Raw genomic sequence first — 17,774 nt, forward strand, 5'->3', positions numbered from 1 at the left:
TGGGAGATAGGGCTATTAGGAAGACAGGGAAAAGTACCTACTTTGGTTGTTGGAGCAGAGATACACACATAATGATACAACTGAAAGAAAGCCTTAGTGTGATAAAACATTTTTGTCTATTACAAAGAAGTAAAAACTATTTATTCTGTCCCTCTCTTGTCCCTATGCCAATCATGGCTCAGCCAAGGGAGAAATTCACCCTTCCTTTTCCTTTGCTTCTTTGAGGACTGAAGAAACTCAGTCATGCTGGATTCCTTTAAGACCCAATTATCACACACAGCTGTCGTAGGCTTCTCGTTTAGCTAGGCCTGCAAAAGCTGTGCTGATTGAAATGATCATGTGCTGTGTTAGCTCCGCCTGCAGAGGGGGTTTTCTTTCTTCTGGTCTCACTTCCCCTCCCTCGGGAACGTGGTGGAGCTGCCATTTTGAGGAATATTGAGAAATAAGGAAGAAATATTGAGGAATAAGGAAGAAAGAAGGTCTTTTTCACACGAGAGTTAGGGGTAAACTATAAGGTAAGACTTATCGTTGTGGCTTCCTTTTTATTTTGCTAGATTAGAGATAAGTCTGGCTTTTATAGTTTCTAGAACCTGCTTCCCATTGTCTTTTAAGAGTTCTTCACTAGTTTCCTGTTTTCTTTGCTGCTTTGCTGTTGGCTTTAGGTGGAACCCAACAAAATGTTTCATCGGGATGACTCAAGAGATTTCCCTGTTCTTGCTGAAGCAGATAGCCAGAGCCAGCAGCATGATAGATCCCAGCCAGATAGATCCCAAAGAGGATGCAGGCAGCTGACTTCGGCATGGAAAGAAATAGCTGAAACCAGGGCAATGGAAGGTGACCAGCAAGAAGGGGGTGGCTGTACAGGGAGGGAGGAGGATGAGTTTAATGTGACTTCGGCTCCAGCTGGGTGCTGCTGAAGCTGATTTTTTTTCCGTGGGCATGCATGTAACACAACTGAAACAAGGTCCTAAAGATAAGAGAGCTCAGGGTGGCAGCCGGCCAGGGCCATTGAAATGGAGTACAGCGTTCCTGTTTGCTCGTTGAAGGCTTCACTTTCTGACCATGCACAAATCATATTAGTCTTGGGGTAAACAGTACACCTCAAAGGCTTGGGGTGGAAGTAGTATGAGAGACTTAAAGTATTTAGTGATCAGGTGTTGTAGGGGACATGCTTTCTTGGTTTTGGGTGTTTGATGGGTTTGTTTAGCTTGGTCTCTTTCTCGTGTCTTCCATAGCTTACAGATTTACAAGCCGTGCCCCACCTACCAGCACACACTCTGCTGGTGAACGTCCCTTGGGGCTGTTTCTAATTCATGCAGTGACAGAGAGTGGAAAGGCTGTGCAACTGCTGGCTGGGCTTGACAACCATCGGTTGCAGCGTGAACCACCTCGATGTTGGGTCAGGGACTGTACCGAGCAGGCCTGCTCAACAAATCATGCTTCTGGAAGGCATCTGTCGCAACAGAATTTCCCAGCTGAGGAAGATTGCTTGAGCTCCTTGATAAGAGAGGAATTTTTTTCAATGGATGAAGGCTGTGATGACTCTGGGACAGCCAGCACCCAGGCAGATGTTACCGGTGATGATGCTATCACAAGTTTTGCAAAGGAGTATTCACTAGTTCCCTTAAATAAGCAAAAGGGATATTCTGCTCAGAATTTTGACCAGCAAGTAGAAAGCTATTTTGAAGGGATCTGAGCTTCAGCACATCTGTTTGTAATTTGGGATCCGAATCTGTTGGAGATGCAAATGCCAGTCTTCATGTACACAGTTTATAGCAACATAGACTAAACCCTGCATTAAAACCATGAAGGTTCAAATAGGGTAAAGCCCAGTATATTTCTCTTAGATTGGCAACCAGCTAAAAAGACAAAAACTGGAACGGAAATAGATCCCTCATATGAGTTGCTGCCTTCTTGGGGAGTTTAGAAACCTGTAATAATCATAAGGCATTAAAAATGGGAAAATGACTTTGAGTCTAAGCTAATGTAATGACTATTTCTTTTGCAATTGTGAGGGAAATACCAAGAAATATGGTTGTATTTTGTCTCTTTCTCAGCAGTAGAGTCTCATTTTAATAAGTTCTTGAAGAATATTTGAAATTCAAAGCCCTTGTATATGCCAGTATTTCCTTTCACTAAGTGCTTTAATTTACTCTATAGAGGCCTAGAGGGTTTAGTGTTTGTGTTTTTTTTGTGTTTTTTTTTTTATTTTTATTGATCTACATCTTAAAAATTCTAATCCAATGCATATATTTTGTTATTGTACATAGCTGTTTATAGATGAATAATGTGAAACAATAGGGCACATCCTACTTAAAAATGGGGGGGGAGTAACAAAAAACAGACCCACTAGCTGGGGTTAATTGTTCATGTGAAATGAATAATATCCTTGTAATAAACATTTATTTTTCTGTTGTGTTCGTGAGATAGTGTGTAGCTGAACACAAGTGAAGATCTAGGGACCTAGGTTTCTCAGTTTAGAACTCTTGTCTTTAGTCAATGGGTGGACTTCTAGAAATGCAGCCTAGCCTAGCAGTAAAGCTACAATGTGTGGTTACTGGAAGGTGGGTACCTGACTGGTGATTTGTCATGTTAGTTGGAAATTTTTCCTGTTGGCAGAGCTTGGTTATGTCTCAGAGTTGGTGCTCTTTATGATATAGTGGAGATAATTGAAAACTAGATCTTTGAAGCAAGACTTTTTTGGTACTGCTTTTCTTTCTCTACCTTGCTAGGTGGAGGATTATGTAGCTTTTTTATTACTGCTTACTGGATTTGGATAGCTTCTGCTACAACTATCTCTTTAATGATGTTAAATGCTTGCACTGTATTGCTTCTTGTGTGGTTAAACTTCTGCAAATTAAGTGTACCTCTTCTGCTTTGGATAATAGGAGCAGCAATAAGGTGGTGGCTGTCCACCTGATGCTACTTACATCCTAATCCAACATACCAAACAACCCACTATGCCTAACCTGTAGGGAAGGCTTGTTGACTTCATTTAACCTGCACTGAGCTTAAAATTAAACTTGTGTTTAAAATTATTTATTGTGTCAGTGTCCTCATTACACAGCAGAGGCCCTATACACGTGAGGAACTTTATATATGGTGCAAATTTATACTAGAGTGGATCAGGCGGCTTCTGCTGTAACTTAATGTGCCCAAGTCAGGAATGGGCTGCTGCTTTAGTTAGATCTAGCAGTCTGCAAGATCTAAGCATTTATTCCCTGGGATCTGTATACCACCTCTCCCCACTCCCCCCAAAAAGGCTAATTCTATGCATTGGTTCTTGGGAACAGTGAAAGTAAATTATATTTTCTTCCCTGTTCTTCCTCCCCAGTTAAGTATCATTCCTTTTGAGTGATGCCTGCTCACCTTTCTGGAGTATTCACATACAATTATAAACTGTGGGTTTTTTTCCAGATTATTTTAAGGCTATTCATTGAACTAGAATGAGATTCTGCGTGTAACTCTTAGTAAGGCATTTAGTAAGCAGAAACTTTGGGCTAACTGACATAGTAGTGGTTGCTTGCTTCTTCACAATGTGTGTGCTCCTCAGGAATTAGGGGTTTCCAGCAATGCTCAGAGCTGCTGCTCTCAATTCCCTTAAGGCCTGTGAGTCTAGACCAAAAAAAATAGTGTTGCTTCAACTGAGAAAAAGCTTCTATCTTCTATTTTGGTCTGTGTTGCATTAAAACAGTATAGTAAACGTGCGTAGCTCAATTTGCCTGGCAAATTTGCCCTGTAAAGGTACTACAGGGTACAGTGCAGAAATAACACTGTCATCTGGTTGTTATAGCTGAAATACTGTAAGGCATCTATAGATACATCTAAAATAATGCCCTTGATTGTATATGTTTCAGAAAGTGATATGTTTGTGAAGTCAGCTGGCGACGTCTCATGTATTCTTCTTCCAAGAGCATTTGTTCATGAGAGAGGCTCATGAAACATTTAAAAACAAAAAAAAGTCACCAGTGGGTAGTAAGATACAAAGCATTGTGGAGGTGTCAGCTTCTTGACAGCATGATTCAGTATTGTGCATTTTCAACTTGACAACTATACAGTTTTTCCTAGTGAATCTGAGATCCTGTAAGAGTTTTCGTGCATGCCTGTCTCTTCACAAACGATCCTACAACTGGGATTTTTACGTGTTGAGTTAAACGCAGGTATAAAGGTCTGAAAGATCAAGACTTCTGAGGAAAAAGTCCTCTCAGAGTAGCTTCCTAGGAAAGAAAAGCCTGCAAGGCATTAACCTGAAATATCTTTGAAGAAAAATAGATCAAGTAAAGCTGAGGAGCAATTAGGAAAAAAAAAAAATCTCTACTTTCTCATAAAGTAGATAAGAAGTAGCTAATATTTCTTGTTTGTGTATTTGAATTCCTATGTTCCTTTCCAGTTTGGCCCTCTGTTATATTTCTGTTTACATATGTGAATAATGCCCAGGACTCCAGGGCTGAAGTCCAGTGATATGATATCAGTTATCATGGGTCCAGGGTTTCTCATGATGTTAAGCTATAAACCACCAGCTTCTTCCAGTGTAGGTGTTGGAAGTTGTCTTTATGTATGGTATGTGCACAAAGATCATTGTATGTATCAGTCTAGCTAGGTTGAATAATGAGGAAAAATAACAGAAAGTGAGATAGCTCTTGGTATAGGAATGCGTCAGGGATTTGATGTATGTGCTCTTGCTACTAGTGTCTACCAACTTCCACGTCACTGCATCTTCAATGCTGCTGGCACCCTTCCTTGGTCCAGCCAAGAGGTTTTGAGCCTCTGGACGCTGAAGAGGACTGCTGATTCTTTGTATTTTAGTTTTCATTCCTTCGTTTGGGTTTACAGGGCTTCCTTTTCTTGGTTTGATTGAGGGTCTGTGAAAGCAGGTGTCCCCATGGTGTTCTTTTACTCCTTGCCTACAGCTGCAGAGGTATCAGTGTATTTTCTTCAAGTAAGAGTAGGCAGTAGTAAGAAGGTTTAAGGGAGGATAACCGAGTCAGTGAGCTTAGAGACCAGACCGAGACCTCCCATGATCAGGAGCTGTCTTTGTTCTGCCTTTTCATGATAATTATTGCAGTGGGGCACTGCTCCACAACTGGAGCTCTAATATAATACAAATGGTCATCAATTATTTCATTACAGTAGCCTCCTTTTCCTTCACCACGTCCAACTGCTGTGTAGAAAGACACTTCACAATGGTCAAAAACAATACTGTTTTTCTGGTTCCAGCTCTAAAGTCAATAGATTATTTTTGCTGCTCCGAGAAAAGATTCAAGGCAAACTTTGGTAAAGGATTAGAAGTGTTGGTTTTGCTTTATTTAAACCAGTGTCCGTGGTTACTTTAAAAGATCCAGAGAACCTGTGTCAAAGTGTTAGCTGAAGTGCTGCAAATAGCGTGTTACTCCTTTCTCCCCACCTCCTCCCCCAAATAATTCTATTGTTCTTGTAAATCTGCAGCATTCCAGCTGTGACTTGACAAGAGCCCTGACAGTTGCAAAAGCCAAATCATAAGAGCAGTGTTCTTGTTTCATGAATTATTTTACACAGCTAAATTTAATACTTTCCCCCTGCTTCCCCACCTTTCATTCTGGCAGATATTTAAGCTGCAAATTAGAGATGTGCTGAATTAGCCTTCAAACCTCGCAAATGCTGTCAGAAAGCTGACTTCGTAATGATGTGACTCTGATATCAAACAGGTTATTGCTTATGTATAGCGGCACTTACAAACATATGCGTACTTGTAACTCTTGGCCTTTGTGCTGCTAGCCAGCCAGCAGGTCATTAATGTGTGGTACAAATGGGACAGAGCCCCATGGACCCCGCGGTAGGAGTGCCTGAGAGGAAGAGTCAGAGTTTCCAGCAACCACTTTCAGTTGGCAGAGCTGTGATTGGAACCATGTGACACTTGGAGGCAATGTACCACCGGCAGCCAATTTATTACATATGGCAATATGATTAATGGTATCAAATGTGGGGTTGTGTTTTTTTTCTTTAAGTTCAAGAATACTACAGCAGCCAACTGCAGGGAGTCCAAGGCAGTACAAATCTGTTCCATGAATTTAAAGTCAGGCAGATGAGGTTAAATGAGAGGGGGCCAGAGCCAAGATAATGATTGCAAAGTAAGTTGTTTCAAAAAAAAAAAAAAGCAGTGTTTAGAATGTGTTCATGAGCAACAGCCCTTTTTCTGTCTTATGGCCTTAATGGATACAGGCTGGAACAGGTTTCTGAAACTAAACTGCCTTCTGCTCTTAGCTCCTCTTCCTGTAATCTGAAGACCTGTTAACGGTATCCAACAAAACTTAGAGTCCCAAAGCAAACAGCAGCAAGTTAAGAGGCAGAATGGACTATCATTTTGCTGAAGACTGTTCTTCTCTATGATAGTGATGTGTGGCTTTGGAGGGTGACAACAGGTAGAGGCTGCCTTGTGCTGGTGGGCCTCCATGCCACAGAGCAGTCCTGAGCACATTTCAGTTGCTGACAGTGACATAGCTAAAGACCACAATGATAACAGTCAATTATTTTTTTTGTGCAAAGCACAAATACCAATAATGTACTTAAATGGGAGGGGTGAGGGGTGTAGAAGCAGGACTACCTAAAACATCTCATGCACATCACCTTACATACACTTCTCTGGCCAACTCCTTACGTACCTGGGTCTTCATGTTTCTAGGGCCATGCTATTTCCCAGTCTCCTTTTACATACTGAATGCAGCTGGGCATCTTACCTGTGCTGTGATCCTTCCTTACCTTGGCTGTGAAGCAAGTGAGACAAGCTGCTCAGCAGCAGCTAGAGGGGTGAAGTGGGAGCTGCTGCCCCCCAGGCAATGGTTCACGTGCACTAGGGTGCTGTGGGAAGATACCCTCCCAGCTACAGGTACTTCTCTTGTCATCTCATGTAGCTGGGGTCATGCTTGTCCAACATTACCCCAACTTGCATATGCAGACAGAGCTGTCTGACAAGCCACTGCCGCACTGAGCCAGTGCCCACTTTGCTTCTATGCAATTGCATGATGACCGTGCGATGAGACATGCATGTCGGGAATCTGTGCAATTGATGGGATTGATGTTAAAGACTACGCACATGTTCAAATCTAAATTTCAGTGTTCTATGCAACACAAATCCTATGCCCCAATACCGTTTGCATAATAGTGGCAGCAATTGTGAACTGCTGCCTTCCACAGTGTAGCTTTGAAAGTATAGAGGTGCAAATCCTGAGTGAGCACAACTGCAAATATTTAGCATCCAAGTATGATTTCTTTCAGTCTGCTATTTTTCCTCTTTTCACACCCTGCCACTATTCAATAATAGTGGAAGAACAAACCTTTTGTTAATACCCAGACTCTTTCATTACAGTGCTGTCATACACTGCATGAGGAGCAAGGCATTTATATCTCTCCTGCCTCAGTACAAAACGTACAGCGGGAGGTCTGATATGGCCTAGTGCTTCACTTCATATGCGTTGTGGCCACATGGTCTCTCTTTTATGCGTGTGTATGTGTGTTTGTTATTGTTGGATAATGCTGAAGCATGCACTGATGTGGCTTGCCAAGGGGTTTTTAGAGGCTTATTTGGTCTTTGGTCAAGAAAAAGATTTCCTTTACTTTCTTTAAGTTAAAGGGATAGTTGTCTCGGCTAACTTTAGGCATCTGATGTAGGTGCTGTGAGCTGCCCCTCAGAGATGCCCACCTCTCTCTGCTGGTCATGGAGGGAGCTGAGCACCCTGACTTCAGGTCGAGCCCACCTCAAGCACCAAAGGTGGGTGACGTGAGTTCCCCCTTCCCATGTGCAGACCTGCCTACGCCTCGTGGCTCACACAGCTCCTGCCTGTGGATGGCAGCCTGGCCGTACGTGTGTTCGTGTTTTAACAAGATGGGGGAAACCTTTGAACAAATTGCCAGCAAACTTTTTGCAGGGCAAGCGTGGGAGAAGGCTGCCTGCACGAAGTGACCCTCTTGCCGCCAGAGAGGGAGAGACAAAGTGCGGCACAAAGAACAAGCAAATGAAAGAGCTGGCTTGCAACTCTGATCCTTACGGACTTTTCTTGAGCTCTCGCAACAAAAAGTGTAACTCTTGTGATGAATACAGTCCTACTGTTGTATTCCTCTGTTCCAACAATAATTTCAATTGAACCCTACTGCATGTGGAGTCCCTTTGCTTTTTAGGTCATAAAAGCAATATGTGGAGTAGAGACTTAAAAAATGGACTTTTAAAAGACTCCAATGCCTCAATCTCTCCAAGAACTCAACTGATAAATCTCCTGTGTAAAATGATCACATTTTATAGAGAAGAATCTTTGTTAGACATTCATTAGCAATAACATGTGAGCCAATTTAGGGAATGAAACCTTTCTTCTATATAAAACCCACTGTGGTCACTAAAACTAATGACTTTTTCGGCCTACCACCCTTTAATTCAGTAGCAAAGCACGTGAATTTCCCGTATTGCTTAGTTCTCCAACAATTTGTTTATCTTTGAAGAGCAGGTCCCTGACTGTGTGAACTCAGGCACATCCAAAAGGTTAAGTAAGAATAAAAAAAGTAGATCAGGGCCACAAATGTGGTATTTAAAATCACGACAAAGTTCTGACTGTATTGAGGAGGTCTGGAAGAAGAACAGTTAATGGGCTTACTTCTATTTCAGCTCATCTCCACATGTGAAGCAGCTGGGCAGGAGAGAATTGAAAATACAACGTGAATTTAAGTGCTCTGAGGCTGATCTGAACCCATCAAAGTTGGTGCAAAAAATCCACTGACTTAGTAGCCTTTGGAGCAGTTGACGCATGTTCTGCTAATTACCAAAAAAAAAAAGTGTTAGCTACCATTCACTAAATGGAGATGGGAAGAAGGAACACTTCATGTTCAGATTTCTGTGTGTGTGTGGTTTTTCTTTAGATCCAAGTTTTTTTTTTTTGAACAATGAGATAGCAATGAGATATAGTAAAACTGCCAAAGAACAAAGGCTGAAACACATGCAAAGGTATTTTTTTCATGTTTTAAAAATACAGTTGACAATGGGAAGATTTACTCCTAGGTTCAAATATGGTAAGTTGTAAAGAGGAGAAAGCAGTAATCGATCTAATAATTGTTAAAGAATTCTGTACCGCATTTGCCAAAGCTGTATCTATGCTTCTGTGGACATGGTTGTAACGTGCCTTGCCTGGAGGGCTGACTGCAGTGTTTTGGGTCTCGTTTTCAACCTGATTGTGGGAGTGTGGCCATGGGGGTCGACAAGCCCCATGGTTTGGGATAACATCAGACTCTTAACCGTGAGGCCATAAGGAATGGAGCAATAAGGAGTTTAGAAGTAATAAAGAATGGTGATTCAGGAGACGCCTTGTTGTCTCGGGTTGCTTGTTCTCCAGACACTAAGGCATGGAAGTTGCTGGGTGTTTGCTGTTGCTGGGCAAAGTGGTTGACCAATGAATAGTTTAGTGGAAAAGTACTGCTGTGGGGTGAATGGTATAAGAAGGGAGCCTGTCCTCAATAAGGGGATTGAGGAGTGAGAGTTGAAGTTATGCGCTCAATAAAGTGGTAGCAGTTACTGATCCTAAAAGAACCCTGGTGTCTGTGTGGTCATTTTGCTACAAATGGTGCCCGAACAGGGACGTGAAGAACAGGGACTACCTGAAGAACAGGAACAAGGACAGGCTAGCAGAACAGGGAGAAAAACAAAGAATGAATGGACAGGGACAGGCTAGCAGAACAGGGACCAGGGCAGGAACAGGGACACTGATTGCCTCATGAAGATAGGTTCGGCCAAACTCAGCAAACCGCTCAGAGAAGCTCGTACTGAAAGTTGTTGGAAGGAAGGGCATACTGAAAGCCGCTGGAAAGAAGCACACCTGAGCTGGAAGGAAGCTCAAGCTGAGAGAAGCGGACCCACGCACACAGCTGCCCCTCACTGGCCGAAGGTAAGCAGTGGCGCTATGGGGAATCATATGGCCTTAGAAACAAAGAATTTCCTGGTAACCTTCCAGCTTATTCCCTTCATTATGAACCAGACTGTTTATGATTCTGAAGCACGGGACCAAATTGAGGTCAAGCTTTGGGACCCTGCTACTAAAAATGACAGGGTTGTGGCGGGATTGCTTGGCACCTGGCGAGCAATCTCTGAGGCCTTAAAGAGCCATGTTGGGACCACAAACAGAAACGTGTGGTTTGCCAGACAGTGAGGGAGCTGCTGGCTCGTCCACTGATCCACCTGCTACACCATCGCCCCCCCACTGCTACTGCCATCGCAGGCTTTTGCTGTTACTCCCCCTGGTGACCTGGGCATTCCTTTTGATCCAGGCCCTATAGGCCCTGAAAAGGAGCCGTGTCTGGTTCCCTTCGATCTGGGAGGAATAGGATGATACATAGGGCCCGAAGGCCGAGTTGCTTAACAACTTAAAGCGAGACATAGTGTTCCCACAACTAGCCCCTGGAACTCGCCAGCGTTTGTAATCAAGAAAAGGAATGGAAAGTGGAGACTGTTATATGATCTGAGAAAAATTAATGAAGTCATGGAAGATATGGGAGCACTTCAACCGGGATTGCCATCTCCAACTATGCTCCCCCAGTCATGGACATTAATAGTAACAGACTTAAAGGATTGTTTGTTAAACTTTGCCAGAATTTGGAAAACTTTGTTTCAATTGACACATTTTTTGCTTTTATTTTTGCGTCTGTCCATGCAGGAGAAAAGGCAAAGGGTGTGTGTAAACATCTTTCAGCTTTTGCAAAATTAGAAATCCCCAAAAACGATTAAAACAGGTAATGGGCCAGGATATGTGGCCCACACAACCCAAACCCACTCCTTTTTTTCAACAGTGGGGTATTCAACATCTGACGGGTATAGCTCATTCTCCCCACGGGTCAAGCAGTTATTGAACAGGTCCATGGTACACTAAAAGCCATGCTTCTAAAACAAAAAAGGGGGGGTAGGGGTGTGACCCCCAGGAAAAGATGGCTAAAGCATGCTATGTTCTTAAATTTTAAAATTGATGGACAGAGGAAGGTCCTTGCATCTGTCCATACAGGAGAAAAGGCTACAGACAGATCTGGGAGAAACTTAGTTAAAGAAAGGGAACAAGTCATGGTAAAAAATTAAAGCACCAATCATTGGGAAGGGCCCTGCTCTCTAATAACTTGGGGCTGAGGTTGTGCTTGTGTTTTAACAGGAGCCGGTCGTAGATGAGTGTCAGCGTGATGGGTCCGTCCAGCTGTCTCATCATCTGCCTTAACATGATCACAGCACTCTCCTCCACGGTTTGGACTCCAGCTCAAACAAAAACAATGTATGGGAGGGTCCTGCTGGCATATGCAGTACTCACAAACAAGGACCCCAGGAGCTGGAGGGGCAGCCCGAGCCCCCCAGGCTGGGCAGCACTCAGTGCCTGCCTCTCCCAGGGAAGTGGTTACAAAGTTTGGTAAAGATAGAATTAGTATGCCTGGTAGTCTTTCTCTGTTTTAATTTGTGTTAATCGTGCTTTCTTAATTTGTGTTATTTGCGCTTTTTTATGTTAATAAAGAAGGGGGAGATGTGGGAGTGTGGCCACGGGGGTCGACAAGCCCCATGGTTGAGGATAACATCGGACTCTTAACCATGAGGCCATAAGGAATGTAAAGAGTTTAGAAGGAACAAAGAAGGGTGATTCGGGAGATGCCTTGTTGTCTCGGGTTGCTTGTTCTCCAGACACTAAGGCCTGGAAGTTGCTGGGTGTTAGCTGTTGCCGGGCAAAGTTTTTGACCAATGAATAGTTAGTGGAAAAGTACTGCTGTGGGGTGAATGGTATAAGAAGGGAGCCTGTCCTCAATAAGGGGATTGAGGAGTGAGAGTTGAAGTTATGCGCTCAATAAAGTGGTAGCAGTTACTGATCCTAAAAGAACCCTAGTGTCCGTGTGGTCATTACGCACACCTGATTGTCTGGCTTTCCCTACCATTAAAATGGAGAGAGGGATAATGTCCATGTACACCTTGTCCAGTTGTGGATCCAAGGCATGCACTGGTGCATAACAACTGCTCTCAGACCCTAGAGCATGGATAAAGACACTAGGTTTCTTAGGCTGAGCCTAAAAAGACCCCTTAAAGGTGCTATGTAGGATTTATTTTTCCTAGAAGAATACAAAATTTGAAGCCTGTTTTGTTTTTACGTAGTCTCGATAAGAATGTGTCTCTATAAGGCACAATTCCTTAGTGCCTAATTTGCTTCTATTATATTCTAGACAAATTAAGAACAAAACCATGGGGGAATGCATAGAAAAGTGTCAAAGTGACTGAGAGTCAATTTCCTGGGACTTTAGCTGAAATTTTAGTTCCCAAGTTGCTTTTAAAACAGGAATTAGGTTCCTGAGTCACCCAGGAACTAATGAAAATTTTCCTTTGAAATGTGATGAGGAGCTCAGACAGAGCAGAGTGATACACGGTCCTTGGGGCAGGATTGCCCGGAGAGACTGATGGTAAAGTGCATTTCATGCTAGCTGTAACATTTTTAATGCAACTTATTAAAAAATAAAATTAACAGCATTGGGCAAGTAAGTGATAGATCTGGCTGAATGAAGAGATGTTAAGGGGGACAGAAGGGGGTGTGCAGAGCATGAAAATGAGTGACACCTTGGAAGTGCTGGAGTGCACTTTAGTGCCTTTGAGAGGGCTGGTCCAGCCTCTTCCAAGGTGGCATGTTGTGATGGAGGCAGTGGGTGAGTCCTGACAGTCAGAGGGCACTCTCCAAATTGGAGTGGTATGAGCAGGTTCCTTCACTGATTTCCCCAGGCTTGGGAAGGCTGTGTTTAGTTTCTGGATCCCTTGATGCCATTGTACCTACCTGTGGGCTCCCAGCAAAAGGCTCCTTATTAGCTGCACGTTCCTGTGGCATCTGTTTTACTGACAGGGACTGGGTGAAGGAACCTAATGGCTGCAAACTACTCCAGGAATAGGAGTTCAAGGACAAAATCCAACTTTCAACCACATCAGTTTCTCAATCTGGCTCATGCCACGTCTGTGGGGGAACTAATGCTGGCGTGAAGGAAGGGGACCACCTTTTAACCAGGAACCTGCACCTACACCAGCTTAATCTGTTGCGAGAGTGCAGTGTAACTAAAACCTAACCCAGATGATTTTTGGATTATTTTTTCCCTCTGTTACAGCAGAAAGACTTTTAATTTACCCTCATATTATGACTTCATCATTAATAAGGAGGAAAGTAAGTAATGAGACAATGTGTACAAAATGAACAATTTCGTACCATAGCAAGTTGTCTGGCGAATTCTTTCATGAATGCTCTCTGTGTGATATTTCTATAGTATAATAGATTCTGGCTGTTCACTCTAATAATTCTAAGCTTCAGGGTAAGATTTTATTTCTCTTTTGAAAGTAATATAATCAGTGGTGCTAGCACAAAATTCCCTGTGTGTTTTTGTGCATCCTTATCACTTCTTGGGATGAAAGTGAAACTTATATTATTTAGAGCAGTTCAAAGAACTAAGTTCCTCCTCTAATGGTGGTTCTTGCTAGAATTCCTTATGAAAAAACATTAACCAAGCTAGTGGAACTACAAAGCATAGTAGGTATTCTATGTTTGCAGAAGGAATGGGTCCAAAAAGCTTTAGAAAATGTTAGTTTCTTTGCACAAAAGGCATATTTTAAAAGTCACCCAAGGACAATGTGGATATTTGTCTATCCAGGAATTTTTATTTGTGTGTTATCTGTGTGAAGCTCCTGGAGACAAGGGTAAAGGGTTTTGGCAAAGCATGAGGTAGCTTAGGACAATAATGATGCAGGCACCAGCACGTGTTTTGATTGAATTCTGTCTTCGCTTGTTAGCTTTGATTCACTGCTCCATCAAGAGGAGCACAGAGCTTTCCTGCGCTCCCTTCATGTTCTCCGCTTGCCAGGAGAAAGGACCACTCCTGCTGCATCCATTCAACTCCCAAGCTCCTGATCTTTTTCTTGATTTCCTGTGAAGCTCTGCAGGTTTGTTTTTTTTTTTTCATGGGAAAGTTTATCGTGTCCTGTCCCTGTAGAGCTAGAGCTGTGTCTGTGGCAAGCCAGACTCTGCAATGCTGGAGAGCTTGCTGAGGCAGTTCTTCTTCCCAAGGCATCGAGAGGAACGAGTTTCTCATCTGCTGGCATGAGTGTGCAGATACTAAGTGGTTCTCAATATTATAGGTTCAGAGATTCTTCCCTCAAATTGCACAAAGTTTCTCATGCAAGAAGAATGACTTCAAAACCAGAATGTGGTCATCTGTGCCAGACATCCTTCCCCTGTCTTCCCACAGTTGTTTAAATCTCTCTTGCAGCAAGTAACCTTTTTGCTTAAAGACTGAGAAGAAGCTTTCTTGCTGCCTCCTGGGCAGTGGAGACCTTTCCTTATGCTCCAACAGCCAGATCGCCTTCCCCTCCTTTCTCTGCTACTGTGCTGTGCTGCTCATGCACATGGCCAAAACTAAGGTTAGCCTGGAATCACTGTTGTGTTTTACCATGTAGTTGCAGTCCTATGAGCTGTATTTCTTTGTAACAATATTCACAAACTGAAGTATCTTCTGTGCTTATTTGCTTGTTCTAACCAACTTTCTCAAGCTCCTAAGGCATTATCAGCTGATTCACAAGACCGTGAGTTCATTAATATGGAGTAACTCTCACCTTATGATTTTTATCCATTAATATGAGCGTGTTTTTAGCTGTTCACAGCAATTAAATCAGAACTTGATATGCCTGAAAAAAAAACTGAGCATCGAGCCTTGCTGTTATGGGTACTCATTAGTAAACAAAACAATCTTTGTGATATATCATTCCAAGGGTTTTAAGGAAAAGATGATTACCTGCTCCAACAGCAATAAAACCAATGGTAGAATTTCTTATCACCTACACACACAGTCCTCTAACACAAATAGATAGAAGTACTTAACAGATGGACATGTGAACCTTGGGATGAATGTATTAGAAAAACAGAGCAATCACTGTTTTTCAGCAGAAATGGTGTTAACATCTAAGGAACAGGTTAGAAATATTTTGATTAGCTGGAAGTATAAGTTCTGTTTGTAGCAAAATCAGTTTAGGTCTGCATTTCTCTTACATAAATAAAACAGAATTTGTTTCACTTGCTGGGAGATTTTTAGATGGCCTGGATCTGTTGTTGGATGAAATTTTTACTTTGTCTCAGACCAGTAGCAGCCTTGCTAACATTTTTTTTTCACCCTCTGTGCTCTCTGAGGTCCTGCAGTAGTTTGAGAGCTGAGGTTGCCCTGATGCCCTTGAGGAGTACTTTTTGCTACTCAGCTGTGCAAAATGCCATGTGTTGCTTCTCGTCACTGCTCTGCAGAGATGACTGCATTGCAGTGGACTTCTGTCAGTTCACTGTGAAGCCTGTTGTGTCTTATTGATGGCCTGAAAGAGTCTGTAGAACATTGCTAAAAGCTAAAGAGATCTACAATTATGGCTAAATTAATGACTGAAACAGACCTCTAATCAAACTAAGTATTTCAGATCAGGGACCATGTTTTTGGAGGCTGCTTTAGCAAATTTAGTGCCATACCCTGGGATGAATTGCATTACAGAAAACTGAGTATTTTAACTCTCCATTTTAGGTTGTCCTAGATCTCTGCCTTCAAGTCCTTTTTGTGTGATGAAATACGCTGAAGTCCTCTTCATTATTGTGTATGTGCAGCAGTATAAATGTTAAAAAGGAACAGCAATTGAGAGATGAAACCCTCACTGGAGGACCAAGCCATGAGTCAGGGTCTTTGTGCTACCAAGACCTTGTTGAACTTCCAGCAGGATGAAAAGTGTTCTGTTCGTCATGTCCCTGTTCTCTCAGTTGATTGGCGTAGCTTTTCAGTTTGGTTAATGGTGGTTTTACCATTGCAGTCAAGGGAAAATGGCTGGCTCCATGGCTTATGCAGGACTGCAGTGCTGGGATTTTTCTATGCCAGTGTATTTACTATTTTACTGGGAATAAGAAGCCTCTGAAGCAGGTAACCTTTATTTCCACACAACAGGAGCAAGGAGATTCAGAATCCCAAAAATCAATCTGTCACAATAAGATTTCCTGCCTCATTTTAAGATGGTCAGGTAAGGTTCATCTTTACCTCTATGGTTCTAGTTACCCTTCAAGTAACCAAGGCAAACAATCTTTCTGAGGTTTGAAAAGTGTCTATGGCAAATCCACCCATAAGTTAGGTGATTATTTAGGCTTTGGCAGTACAGTGCTCTTTAATAACTGATAAATAACCTAAATTGGTTACCAGTTACTATCTGAAAATCACTTTTATGCCTATCGGAGCGGAGCTTTTTATGTCAGATTTTACACGTGAGGTAAATTTATGCTATAGAAATACTGGTTATTATTATGATTATCCTTTAATCTAGTTTGAGATTTGCGGATTTGGGATATGTTTACCTTGTTTTTCACCAGTTTACAGGTTTTTGGCAGGTAAATAATTTTCTAACATTAATAAAGTTCTGTAAAGACCTCACTTAGGTCAAGGGTAAAACTGTCTGTGCCAATTTCAGAGTCCTCTGGGAAGACTCCCGTGCCTTAAGTGACTGCAGTAATACCAAGAGCCACGAGGTAAGGCTCTGAATGGTGCTCCACAGTGCTGGGAAGTCCTTTGCTGCTTTTCCAGAAGATCAGGTTTCCTCACATTGATGCCCTGGCATGGATCATTGGAGGTCACCTTGCTATGATTACATTTCCAGATCATTCCTTTTCCAAAAGGCTCTTGTTCTCTGGGAAGTGCCACCTGAATAAAATAATACTAAAAGACAAAGCCACCAGCAATGAAAAATATTCTCTGTAGGATTAGTAACTGCTACAGCATATTCTTTCCTCTCTATTCTACTTTGTTGACATTGGCAATAAAAAATAATCACTTACTGCCAGTCTGCAAGGACATTGTCTCTAAGTTTAAATGGCAACAGCTAAAAAGACCGAGAGAAGAACATCTAAGATGCATCTATTACTGTCTTGGCTTTTTCAAAAATGTCAAAAAGAAAGACTCTTTTGCTCAGCATTTGTGTATGCTTGGTGGCGATGGGAGGAGGGGGAAGATGCTGTGATATTCTTTCTCCTGTTTTCATTAGCTGTTAGATGGGGTAATGACTAGCCATCTGTATATAGAAGACAGCAGTCACTGAGTGCATGCTTAGAACAAAGGGGAGGGCTAAAAACAGACAAAAGCTTTATTTTGGCACAACCACAGCACTTTTGGTAAAGACCTTTCTTTGCCCTTCCCAGAGATAATGATCCATCTCCATCCCAAAAGCCAGAGAGAGGTATTGAAAGGCCAGGGTATCATTTCCCACCACATTTTCTCCTCTCTGTCCCAAAATTGGTTTCATATTTGACTTTCCTTCCTGCTTCTTAGTACATTTCTTTATGAACAGGAACATTGCACGGTAAATAGTCTATCTGTTGAGATGACATATTGCAGCAGATCCCTCAGGAACACTGCAGTTGGGTTGACATTTTTGTCTCATCACCGCTCTGGAGAATGGTTTTGCTTGTGGATTCTGAGAATGACTCACATAATGACCAAATATAAGTGCATTTCATAAGCATAATAGGCTAAGAGTAACTGCATGGTTGGCCAATGTTCCTCTGCCTGTCCATATTTGTGTAGACTTAACGACAGATATCCTTCTGTACTGAAGGACAAAAATACTTCAGCAAAATCCTGGGCATTAGGATGGTTCTGCGTCAGACTTGGTCGTCTTTTTGGTTTGTATATATATATATAGTGGATTCTGATGGGAGCAGTGGCTTGGTTGGAGCATATGAAGACTTCAGGTTTCAAGGACAGCTGGAGCT

At 42.3% G+C, this 17,774-nt stretch overlaps 1 long non-coding RNA gene across 1 annotated transcript; it reads left to right on the plus strand.

Annotated features, from left to right (window-relative positions):
- Positions 1-338: 338 nt before the first annotated feature.
- Positions 339-3,038, plus strand: LOC121066553. The gene is made up of 3 exons (XR_005817822.1): positions 339-515; positions 663-834; positions 1,236-3,038. It is a non-coding gene; the product is annotated as an uncharacterized LOC121066553 (long non-coding RNA).
- Positions 3,039-17,774: the final 14,736 nt, after the last annotated feature.

This window comes from Cygnus olor, chromosome 2 (assembly GCF_009769625.2).
Source record: "Cygnus olor isolate bCygOlo1 chromosome 2, bCygOlo1.pri.v2, whole genome shotgun sequence".
Classification (NCBI taxonomy): Eukaryota; Metazoa; Chordata; class Aves; order Anseriformes; family Anatidae; genus Cygnus; species Cygnus olor.